The sequence below is a fragment of the Eupeodes corollae genome, chromosome 1 (assembly GCF_945859685.1).
Source record: "Eupeodes corollae chromosome 1, idEupCoro1.1, whole genome shotgun sequence".
NCBI lineage: Eukaryota > Metazoa > Arthropoda > Insecta > Diptera > Syrphidae > Eupeodes > Eupeodes corollae.
Window position 1 is genome coordinate 266,932,637 of NC_079147.1, and position 12,243 is coordinate 266,944,879.

The 12,243-nt window shown below is 34.1% G+C and overlaps 1 protein-coding gene across 1 annotated transcript in view; it reads left to right on the forward strand.

Moving 5' to 3' along the window:
• Positions 1-12,243, forward strand: part of LOC129943028 (frizzled-2) — a 315,230-nt gene that overhangs the window by 142,229 nt on the left and 160,758 nt on the right. Inside the window, exon 3 of the mRNA XM_056052232.1 lies at positions 6,224-6,264. The gene's annotated coding sequence lies outside the window, so the exon portion shown is untranslated. The remainder of the gene's footprint in view (positions 1-6,223; positions 6,265-12,243) is intronic.

Consider the following 12,243-nt stretch of genomic DNA (forward strand, 5'->3'; position numbering starts at 1 on the left):
TATTGAAAGTATTATAATTTAAGTTTAAGTAGTGTTAAAATAAAATTTATCATTTGGATATTATTAGTTAGGTTTATTTAATATTTCTAAGATATTTGTCTTAAGGTTGCTTTTGTTTTTTATAACATTAGAGGAGAGAAAGCAGGAGCTGAGGAGCTGAGCGATTTAGTAGGTCTGAATTTCTGATTCATTTTATGTTCTAGTTCCAGTCCCCAATTAAAAGTATAAAGTTAATTTAGCAACAAAGTTTAAAGCAGTAAAAATTTAATTTTAATATCTAATATATAAAATTCTCCTGTCACAGTGTATAAGTTGCCATACTCCTCGGAAACGGCTTAACCAATTTCAATGAAATTTCGCATATACATTCGGTAGGTCTGAGCATGGGTTTTCATCTATTTTTATTTTCCTAAGTGCTATTTTTTAATTGCATCAATATCGTTCACGGTGCAAAGATTTTAGGATAAAATTCAGTGACGCTATGCACAATGAAGCATTAATTGCTTTTTAGGATTTTTGCATTATCATATTGCAAACTTATCACTCACCATTTCGATAAGCATTCATCAAATCGAAATGCATCTGATTTAATAGACACTGAATTGAACCATGAAGTACAATACAATATTGTAGAAATAGCAGCGACTGTTGTTCACAATGTCCCACTGATGAATAAAGAACAAAGAATCATTTGACCACATCATGCTCGCAGTTTCGGCACGAAAAGGTGGATTTTTTTTTGAATGCATCAGCTGGAACTGACAAAACATTCTTTATTTCGCTAATTTTTGCTAAAATACGATGGCACTCTGTTACTCCTTTCAGGTGATTTCAGGCAAACACTTCCCTGTATTCCGCGTTCAACGTACGCTGATGAGATTAACGTGTGCTTAAAATCATCGCTACTATGGCGTAATGTTAAAAAATGTAAAACTGAAAGTAAATATGCGCGTTCAAATGCTTCAAGATCTGTCCGCTGAAACATTCTCAAGGCGACCGAAAAGTTACTACAGAAGAAACTGCATGCACAAAATTACCGGTCAATTTCTGCACAGTTATTAATTCAAAAGATGCACTTACGGACCACATATTTCTCGATGGAGTATGTACACATACAATATACAAATCATAAGTGGCTGGCAGAAAGTGCAATTTTAGCAGCAAAAATGTTGATGTCAACGAATTAAATCTCAAGAACATTTGTTACCAGGAGACTTGGTATCATACAAATCTATCGGTACAGTTTGTGATGCTACCGAAGCTGTAAATTATACAACTGAGTTTATGAGCTCTTTGTCTTTGCCATTTACCAGGCATGCCACATAATTTACAACTGAAGGTTGGATCTCCAGTAATTTTGTTTCGTAATTTGAACACACGACAGTTGTGCAACGGAACACGATTAGTAATTAATGGAAAAGGTTATCGAAGCCATTATTCTAAATGGAAAATTCCGAATATTATAACCGCGAATCCCTATTATACCCACAGATGTGCCAATTCTATTCAAACATCTTCGATTTCCAATTAGAACGGCATTTGGAATGACTATAAAAAAGTCTCAGGGCTAAACGATGTCTATCTGCGGCACTTCATGTTTTTCACACGGACAATAATTTAAATGAATTAATTTTAACAAATTAAAAAAAATTGTTTTGTGATTTATTATTTTAATATTTTGTCACCGTTTACAGTGCTCTTTACCTCTCCCACTTATATACTAGCAAAATATTCTCTACCAATAATTTTTAACAACGTTTGTTTTGTCAGCTAGTTTTCAAATATAAAAAGTAAATAATTCAAATCATGTCCATAAACATAATACGATAAGTTTTGAATTCAAGGGAATTTCGACAGAAGAAGAAAATCAACTGAACAAAGCTTCAAGTCAATGTTAAATATTAACTTAGAATTTATAGCCCATAGAAAATACAGCACTACAAAAAGACACCCGAAAGATCAGAAGGTATGGTGTCTCCATACACTCTATCTACGTATAGCTGCTGTCAGATTGTGTTATTTAAAGGTGTTAAGACATTTAGACGAATTTATTTTTTTTGTAAATATCAATAAAAATCATACAAATTATTTTAAAGACAAAATTCTCAACAAAAAATAGTTGATAAACTGGTCACACTAGCCCGTGTTTTGTATTTTATCCAATGTAATTCATGCACATACTTTTTTAATTTCTAAAAATAAGTTAATATTTTTTTATTAAACAATAGTGTTCCATGTCAAAATTCCCATTCCCACCATAAAACTTTGGTTCAGATGACTTTCACCGACTTGAGAGTGTTATGAATAGTGGGATGCTGCCAACAAACTCGCGGTCGTAAAATGATGGTTTTGTCAATTGTTCAAAAAAATAATTTATATATTTATGGTTTTAGATTTAAAAAAAAGAAAAACATAAAACACAAATGACTGACTGCAAGTAATATAGAAAAACACTGCATATTATAGCCGCGGTTGAATTGGGATGTTATGTTTTTGAAGGCAAGCAAACACACTTTTTCAATTGGAAAATGAAGTTTTACTCTTGAAAACTTCAACTCATTTTATGTACATTTCGGTTCGACAGTTTGCAATGACAAGAATTTTGAATAATTTCATTTGGCGTGTGCATTATAAAATATAAATATTAATAAATAGTGCCAATGCAGTGCAGTGCATTTCGAATGCATGCATATTTATGATTGAATTTGATTGCACTTGGCTATCAGTGTGTTTGAATTAACTAAAAATGTAAATTTTTGAAATGTTAAATGAGTTATGCGTGACATGTTTTGAGTGCGCAATGTGTCGTGGAGTGGACATGAATGGGACAGTTTTGAATAACTGCGGGTTTTAAGCTTGTCAAAATGCGCTTTCACATTTATTTCAACATAAACATCTACGTCTGCATTATGTGTTGGTTTATGGATTTCGGTTTTATTATGAATACTATGAGGCTTGTTTTGAAGATTTATTTAAATCGAAACTGATTTATTATATAGGGATGAACGATGATGATTATGATTATGATGATGATGGGAGAAATGCTAAACGAAGCAATAAATATGCAATTTGAAATGCAATTGTTAAATAATATATTATTATTTTGTATATTTTCAATTGAACATCATTATTTTATGTTGTCGTCAATAAATTGTGGTTTTTCGAACTGATTGGCAGGGAAATGAGAAATTTGTTTTTAATAAATATATAAACTGTTAATTGTGTGCTGCATACTTTACTCAATTTAGTAAAAGTTGTTTTTGTTATCGTTTATTTTAAGAACAACAAATCGTTAGTCAATTTAATTGAATTGTTTAAAAAATGTCTTCTTTTATCCTGATTGCATTTTGATATCGTTTTAATAGTTAATCCCATGTTTTTATTTGTTTATCTGTAGTAACTTAATTCACTTTATTTGTTTTCGGGCTATTTATACCTAATTACTTACTTAAGGTGGCGCTACAGTCCTGTGTGAACTAGGGCCGCACACAACAAACTTCTTCTCCGTTATACTTTATATTTAATTGAAATTCCTAAAAACCACCATTGATTTTAGGGGAAGTTTGAAAGCTTGAAGTTAGCCCGCGCTTTTTTGATTTTCCTATTTTTGAAAGTCGTTCCGGGTTGTTTAGGGTTTGTTTCGCATTGTTCCAAAGCCTTTCTGAAAATACTGGCGGATCTAAATCGAGTGTCAGTATGTCCGAAGCGGGTTATGAAAATTGGATCATGTAGATTTAAAGTAGTTTAACTTATAGGATGTAGGTACAAAAATCCCAAAATATCATTTGATCAATGCTAGATAAGAATAATAGCTGAGTTAAATTAATTGATGAAAAACTGAAGAGTTTAATTTTTGAAAAGTGGCAACGATGATTAAATGAATAAAATATCAAAGCAATTAACAAGATTGTTCAATAACATTTTTTTCTGCTTAAAATCTTCATTTTTGAATGAATCTTTGAAGCAATTTGATTTCAGTGATTTTGGACAGAAAACAGCTTTTAGTTTTTGATTTTGGAAAAATAGGGTCGGGGGAGCATTTTTTGTAAATTTTTCATACTAAAAATCAATTTTAAGAAACGAATCTCTGGAACAGTTTGGAGAAGCCCAGGCACAATTGTAAATAAGTTTTGGAATTTTGAATTTCGGAAAAAGGGGACCAGAATATAGTTGACAGAATGGTACACTGTTAATTGTTATTTGGACATAATATCTTTATTCTTGAACATATTTGAATGAAACCTAGAAACAATTTGATTTGAGTGATTATGAATATAAATTTTTTTTTAAATTTGGGGGCTGGGAATATTTTTTTGAATGTAGGCATAATTATTGCGGAGACTTATTTTGCATTAAAAAAAAATAGTGGGCAACATCTTTTAAAATGTACATTTCACGACTGTTAGTTTTGTGAACAATGGTTAGAACACTTTCTATCATCTTAAAAAATACAAAAGCTGGAATTTTGAAAGGTTCAACAATTCGGAACAATGTTCAGAACATTTAGAACAACCTGGAACAATTAAAAACAAATAGATTTTCAGGTCTGAAACCCCCATTTCTAGGTAGTTTTCAATAAAGCTTTTGGAACAATGCAGAACAAACCGGAAACAACCTTTGACACGATAATGTCAATGTCATCAGCATATTTTGGAACAGACTTCTGAAAGTTAGTCTCTAGTTTTGATGTCATGAAATCTTATGACAACTCATCACCTTATCTAAAGCCTTTTTTTTACATCATAAGGTTCGGTTAAAACGTTTCCAACATTTATGGAGCAACGCAAGTTCTGCATGGTCATCCTGAACAAACGGACTTGTTTGGGAGGGATGCCAAAACTAGACATGGCTTTATACAGCTTGTCCATGTAGATGCCGTCATATGCGGTCTTCAAATCGATGAAAAGATGGTGGGTGTCAATGTTGATGAGTTTTACTAGGATCTACCGTAATTAAAATATTTGATGGACTGTAAACTTTTCTTGTCTTAAATCAAACTGATAAGGAATTTTCTTTTTATTGACAGAAAAGATTTTGCAAGCCATGTTTAGTACACTGATTTCTCTATAGTTGACGCAGTTTAGGGGGTATCCTTTTTTCAGTGTCGTGCAAACGATTCTTAGGATCCATTCATCGGGCAAACTTTCTTTCGACAGATAAGTTGGTATGTACAGCGCCTTTAAAGAGCTCGGAATTCAAGCCATCTGCTCCTGCGGTTTGTTAGACTGCAGCTTAGATATGGCAATCTTTACTTCGTCTAAGTTGGAAGGATAGGATTGTTGGCTTTCGTCGTCTATGTTGAATGGATCATCCTGCCTGACAGTGGAATTCGGTTCGGTGTCACCGTTATACAGTGTGCAGAAGTGGTCCTTCCATATCCTCAGCATTGACTGCAGTTTTACTAAAATATTTTCACTTTCGTCATTGCAGGCTTCATTCGACGTTTATGCACTTGTAAAAATTGTTTCACTTGATCATAAAACTTTCGAACTTCACTTCTGCATTTGAACCTTTGAACTTCGAAAGAAGGATATGGCGATCCCTTGCGATTGTTGAAATTCGAAGTTGGGTCTTCTTCCAGCATCTCTCTCTTTTATCTTGTGTCTGGAAACTTGAAGTCATGAACGCATGAGGCGCCCGTTCATGCAATTATAGCTCAAGTCTTGTTGCCTTGGACGGGCTCCAATTACAAAACCGCATACAAATAAGTGTTGTTGGTTTTCTCAGTAGTAGTAACCAATGTAAATATCGCAATTGTTCATTTTCTATCTTCTTGGATGGATGTGATATCTGCTTGAGCATCCGCTAATTCTTGGACTGCATGTGCTCTATTATAAGGGACTTAACATTCCGCGTGAATATATTCGAAGTTCTTTGTCCCTGTTTTGCGTGGGTTGTCTTGAATATTTTCTAGGTTAAATAAATTTTGTCACTAAAATGTCAAAAAATAAATTAATTTTGTTTCGTTCAGCAAAGGTGAAATCCCAAATTAAAATAAACAAAATTTCTTGCAATCATTTTAATCAAATCTTTTAAATTAGTTATGCATACCTTACCTACCCTATTTTTATAAATTGGTTTTATCTTATAATTTTGTTATGTATAGAAAAGAAGTAAAACCTATATCCTTAACTTAACCCTTTTCAAAAAAAAGAAATAAGTAAAAAATGTCCAAACTTAATTAATTAACATTTTTCCCCTCTTTTTCTTGTAATTCTTTCAGATAATAAAAACAAGCACGTTTGGATAACATCTTATAAACCGGTGAGTGTGAAAATTGAGATGAATAAACAACAAAAAAAAAATTTAAAAATGAAAACAATTCCATTTACTGCACGCGCCAACACCTGCCAATGCAGCAATCCGTACCTATCTGCATTCCAGATATGTTATGCGGAATGGTTGCGCGCCGTCATCGTCATCCATTCACGCTCATATTAACTGCAACCGCGCGCATTTTACTTCGACATTGAATGCAAACAAAAAAGAAAAGGAACAAAATAAGAAAAATAAAATAATATTACTTCGTACACTCCATTACAATGGATTATAACAGTCGTTTATTTATTTTTAGATTGATATCGTAAAATTCTTATATTAACTTTCTCACTTCTACTCTTTTGCTTAAGGCAGCGCTAGAGTCTTGGATGGACTTGAGGCTCAACCAAAATGCGTCTCCAGCCAGCTCGTTCCCTAGCTAGGTTGGTTGAGATCCTCTCCCATCTCCGAGCGCCACCTGCGTCTACCTCTCTCTATTGCACCGTGTCTTACGATTGGATTCGAAGACCTTCCAGGCTAAAGCATTGATGTCCATTCGCTCTACATGATCTAGAGATCTAAGTCGTTTTAGAGCCTTTAAAGTTCGTCTTCGTACTTCTTACTCCAATCTCCACGTAGACGGAACCAAAAACCACACGGAGCATTTTTCGCTAGAAGCCTCAGAGCCATATATGAAAACCGCGCTTATAAGCGCCTTATATAAGGTGATTTAAGTTGTTGATCAGATGTCAAAGAAGCGTCGATTAGCAAGAGTTATTCTCCATTTGATTCCAGCGCTGGTACCATTGTCTGAATTTATAGTAGTACCTAGGTAGACAAAGTCCTTATCTGCTCCAAAGTTATAGCTGTTCAGGGTGACGTTTTATCCAAGACATTTTGGTTCAATGTCTTTTTTTTTAATGACAGCATATTCTTGGTAGTGCCCTCATTGCCCACTCAATCCACCTTCTTCGCTTCAATCGCAATTTTTAAAAACAAGTGCCATTCAAATCAGGTTTAGATCTTCCAATTATGTCAATATCATCAGTGTATCCAAGTGATTGAATGGACCTTTTGAAGATTGTGCCTCTAGTGTTGACGATTGAGTCTTGCACATCTTTCTAGAACGGTGTTGAAGAATTCTTGTCGTTAACCTTTTTTGACATCAAATATATCGGTAAGATATTTCTGAACTTGATATAGCAGGGTGTATTTCCCATCATCATTCTGCACAAACAAATAAGCTATGTAAAGCTACTTCCTATAGATGCTGTTATACACGGTTTGGTTTTTTCCAAGATCTGGTCAATGGTAAACTTTTCTGGTCTGAAGCCACGCTGATAAGGACAAACCAATTGTTGACGAACGGCTTCAGATGTTTTCATAGTATGGCAGAAAGTATCTTACACGTGTGTAGTACCCTTGGCATGATGGTTAGTGCGTTGGACTTGCGAGGAATTAACAATTTCTCCAAGAGTAATTCTTGTCATGAAAAGCGCTTTCTCAAATTAGAGGTTCGGCTTAAATCTGTAGGTCCCCTCCATCCTTAACAACAGTACTTGCACATAGAAATGGTTGAGAGTTGTAAGTCACTAGGCCCTAGTTCTCAACGGTCTGCTGCGCCACCCAATTTATTTATTTATCTTACATATGACGTTCAGAAGACCGATGCATCTTTAGTTGGCACAGAGGGTCTCTTTTTTTGAGATTACCTTCATTGGGCATGCTTTCTTCCGACCAAATTGGTGCATACTCCTTATCAAGTCATCGCCTGTTTGAATAATTCTGCAGCGGGACTTCAAATAGGATATAGCTATTATTACTTCGTCAATGTTGAAATTGTTTTGATTGAATGAAATCTCCCTTACAGCGGAATTCGATTCATCATCGCCGTTATATAGTTTAAAGAACTAGACAAAATGTTATTAGGACTATAGCTACTAGAAATAGTTCCGACATCTTTACGATTTTCCTGATGAAACTTAGGATTAAACCCCTTAAAATGTGTGGTTTAAGTTTTTAACAGACCTGTAATAAAATTTACTCTTACTTGGTTGCAAGTAAATTCAAGTAGTTGTAATTCTAATATATGAAGTAGAATTCTGTAGTCCTTACACGTGTTTAAAAAAGAAGCTTAAGGGTTTGACAAAATGATTTTCGACAGTGGGTTGAGTATTCATGTGCTTAACCACTCTTATGTTAAAATTTCATATCTGTCTTCAAATTTACTCTGGACCTCCAGGATTTTTCTCTGAAACCCAATTTTCAACAAAAAAAAGACGAACCAAATCATTTGTCCCCGAGTGTAAATGTGGGCCGTAATCTTGCAAAAATGAAGTGCAATCTGTTTGCTCATTAAAGGAATGAACCAAGGTACCTATTATATGTTCTCGTTGTTGTTGTTTTTTTTTTCGCGAGCCTTCCTATAGTAGGTACATACATACGTTATCTCCACCAAAGTTGCATCAGGGCAGACGAACCCTCGAAACACTAAATCCTTGGGAATTGTGTATACTCTTCTCGTATGTAATGTTGACTTCGTTCCCGGGGTTTCGTTATCCTTTTTGTGTTGTGTTTTCTTTTTTCATTAAAGGTTTTTCTTTTTTCCCTTCTTCTATATAAGTATAGACGGTGTACCGTGTAGGTATATTCTTCTTGACAGAAGTGGTTAACTTTTCAGTTTTTCATCTTCATGTTGCCTCGGCTATCCATATAAAACCATGAAACGAAAAAAAATCATGATCCACGTTATAATAAGACCAAGTCTGGATATAAGGATGGGTGAGCTTGGGGTGGGGGGGCGGTTGGAGCGTAGGTAGGTCTTCGAGGTGTAATGCGAGGGTATAGATGAGGGGTTTAATATACACAATGCACAACGAAATGAACACTTCGCAGTACATTCAGCATCATCATCACAGTGTGTGCACTTTGAGTGCATCCATTCAATCTCAGACACCTTTCTTCGTTAAACATTACAACAACAACAACAAAAAGAACGTAAAAAAGCTGAAATTATTATTACACTAGAATCGCAGCAAAAGCGCCCAGCGAAGTTACAGTTATATGCGCGTTCATAGGTGAGATGATGATAACCAGGCTTGAAATCCCAAATGGGAGTATTTTGGCTGAATCTTCTGATTGAAAGAGGATTGGTGTTGAAAAAACAACACAACAAGAACAACAATGAGATGAAAACTTAACGAAGAGTGAAACGAGCTATACACTATACGAGAAAGGGTGTTTTTTGAAGCCGATATGGTAAAAATAAAACTTATTGACCTGGAAAGAATATACAAACTTTTTTTTTTCCTGTGGTGAAAGAAAAAAGGAACAAGGATATTTATTTGATTCAGATTGTTTAAATGTTTTTGGTTTTATGTATATGCGGTTTGTGTTTTATTTTGTTGTTAAATATAAATAAAGGACTTTAGTGCATTTTTTAAAAACAATATGGAGTTGTTCCAAAATTGTGTGAAACATTTTCTTGAAGTAAAAGAAGAAATAAATGATATAGCTAAATGTCATGGCTAACTAAAAAGTTTTCCAGGTTGAAAAATCACACGTCCAAAACAAAAAACATCCGTCAGTAAAAAAAAATGATCCTCATGATAGCTACAGAGTAGATGTGTGTTTTTTACCTTAAATCATTTCAACATTTCAATACTTTCACTTACCAAAGCATTGTAGTTATTTTATTTTTTTTCTAAAAATGTGTTGTTTGTGCATTTAAAGTGGTTTTTTCACTAAATTAAATGCAAATAATTCATCAAGTGTTTCAATCCCTCCAAACTGCACATTTTTATTACAAACTCAACAATAAAATTTCTCGTTCCGGTACTTCTCGCAAAATTAACACTCCCATCCAAAAATCATTAAATGTCGAGAAGAGTGAAGAGAACAAAACAATCGAAACCCGTTAAAAATAGTAACGACAAAATTCTTATGGGTACAATCTACAGACCTTTTAGAACTTTTTTTTTCATTCTACTTTTTTTTTTTAAATAAGACGAATTTTCAGAGTTGTATCTCAACATTAGCTTGTGTGGTGACTTTAATTGCAACCTTCTTGGTGAAAATACATTTTTGTTGAGGAACTTAGCTCACTTAATCCTTACCCAGTGAAAACACAAAATTCCAACTTTTTTTTTTAATTTCGAACCTATTTGCTGAATCTGTTTATTATTAGTGACAAAAGCAAAGTTTTACTTAACGATCCATTATCGGTTTCAATGTTCTCAAGACATATTCACACTTACGTACTTAGAAAACAGGGATTTCAAAAACATAAACTACCTCTTACTTCATAGTGATGTTTTAGGTGTAAATTTTGATCTAAGTCTTTCTCAGTCTTCACTTGGCCAACTAGTAGAATATCTCAACGCAGTACTTACTTAGATCCTCAGACCTGTTAAGTCTGTTGGGAACCCTTAAGTGGCATGTGTTCAGCTCTCTCCAACTTTTGCCTAGTGACGCTGATTTCGCCTCGACTCTCCTGCACCATGTGCTTCTCGGTCGTCCAGATCTTCATCCTTCTTGTGTGAGTGGATTGCTTGGCCTGCAATGCAGTCATTACCTTTTCGAAACGTATGTCTAATCCATTGCCACTTACGCCTTCGTATTATAGAGTCTATAGGTTCCTGGTATGTCTTTCTTTGAATGACCTGATTTCATATATGGTTTGGACCGAAAATCCTTAGGATATTACGAAGACATCTGTTCACGAAGATTTGCAGGTTTCTTGTAAAAGCTAAAGTAACCTTCTAAGTGCTGCACCCATAAAGAAGCACAGATTCGATATTTGTGCGGAACAGTCATAGCTTTGTTCTTAAGCTGATAGAGTTATTCCTCGAAATTTTTGAAAGCATACTGAACGCCGCTTTTGATGTGCCGATGCGGCAGATGACGTCTTGTTGCATTGCTGGCCTAAACCAGGTTTTAGGCAATCACCTGCAGCAAGTATTGATCAAATGCATCGCTCGCTTATTAAACTTGCATTGCCAGTCCTTCTTCCATGCATAACTCAAATATTTATTTTAATTGTTTCGACAAGTGAGTTTCCAATTCAATGAAAAAAGGCAAATATTATGCCAGTGCCTAAGTCCTCCAAATGTGATGATTTTAGGTTAAGATCTCTTTTACCTTTTCACTTAAAAATTTTTGAAGGAACCGACCAAGCTCAAATACTTGGATTTCTTAATGGTAAACATTTTTTAACTTCCAAGCACTTTTGTTTTCGTAGGAAAAATAATTGTATTTGTAACATTAATAAGTGTCACAGAGGATATTCGAAAGGCCATTGATCTTCACTATGCAACATTTTTAGTGTTTTTTGACTTTTCAAAGTCCTTTGGTATAATAAACCTTTTTTACATTGTGACAAACTCTTAAACTTGACTAATAAACTCTTCTTAACCAACAGACTACAAGCTGGTGAAATCAATAAAGTCCTTTCCGAATTTGTATTAATTAGTAGTGAAGTACCACAGGGATCTATTCTCGGTCCCCTGCTATTTTCAATGTATGTCAGTGAACTTCCTTCTGTTGTAAAACACTGCACAGTTCGTTTGTACGCTGATTCATAATTAAATTCTTGTCGTATAGATTTCATTGAAACCCATCACCAAGAACCTAGGTTTAGTTTTCAACCGAAAACTTACTTGGAGAAATCACATTGATTATATTGTTCACAAGACGTAAAGTGTTCTTCGCACGCTTTTACTATGATAGAGATTTTTCTTCAAAAATATCATTGAAATATTTTTAAGTACACATTTTTGAAACTGAGTTTTAAATCAACATAATTTTTGTCATGGAGAAAAAGTTTTAATATCACAATTTTGAATGCAGTCAATTAAAATATGATAAATAATGACGGAATGCTTTAGAATAAACACAATTTTCTCATTATATTGGATTATTTCAATAAAACGGAATTTCTAAAACTGTTGATGGCAGTACGCTCAGCTCTTAAAATAAAACCTTTGT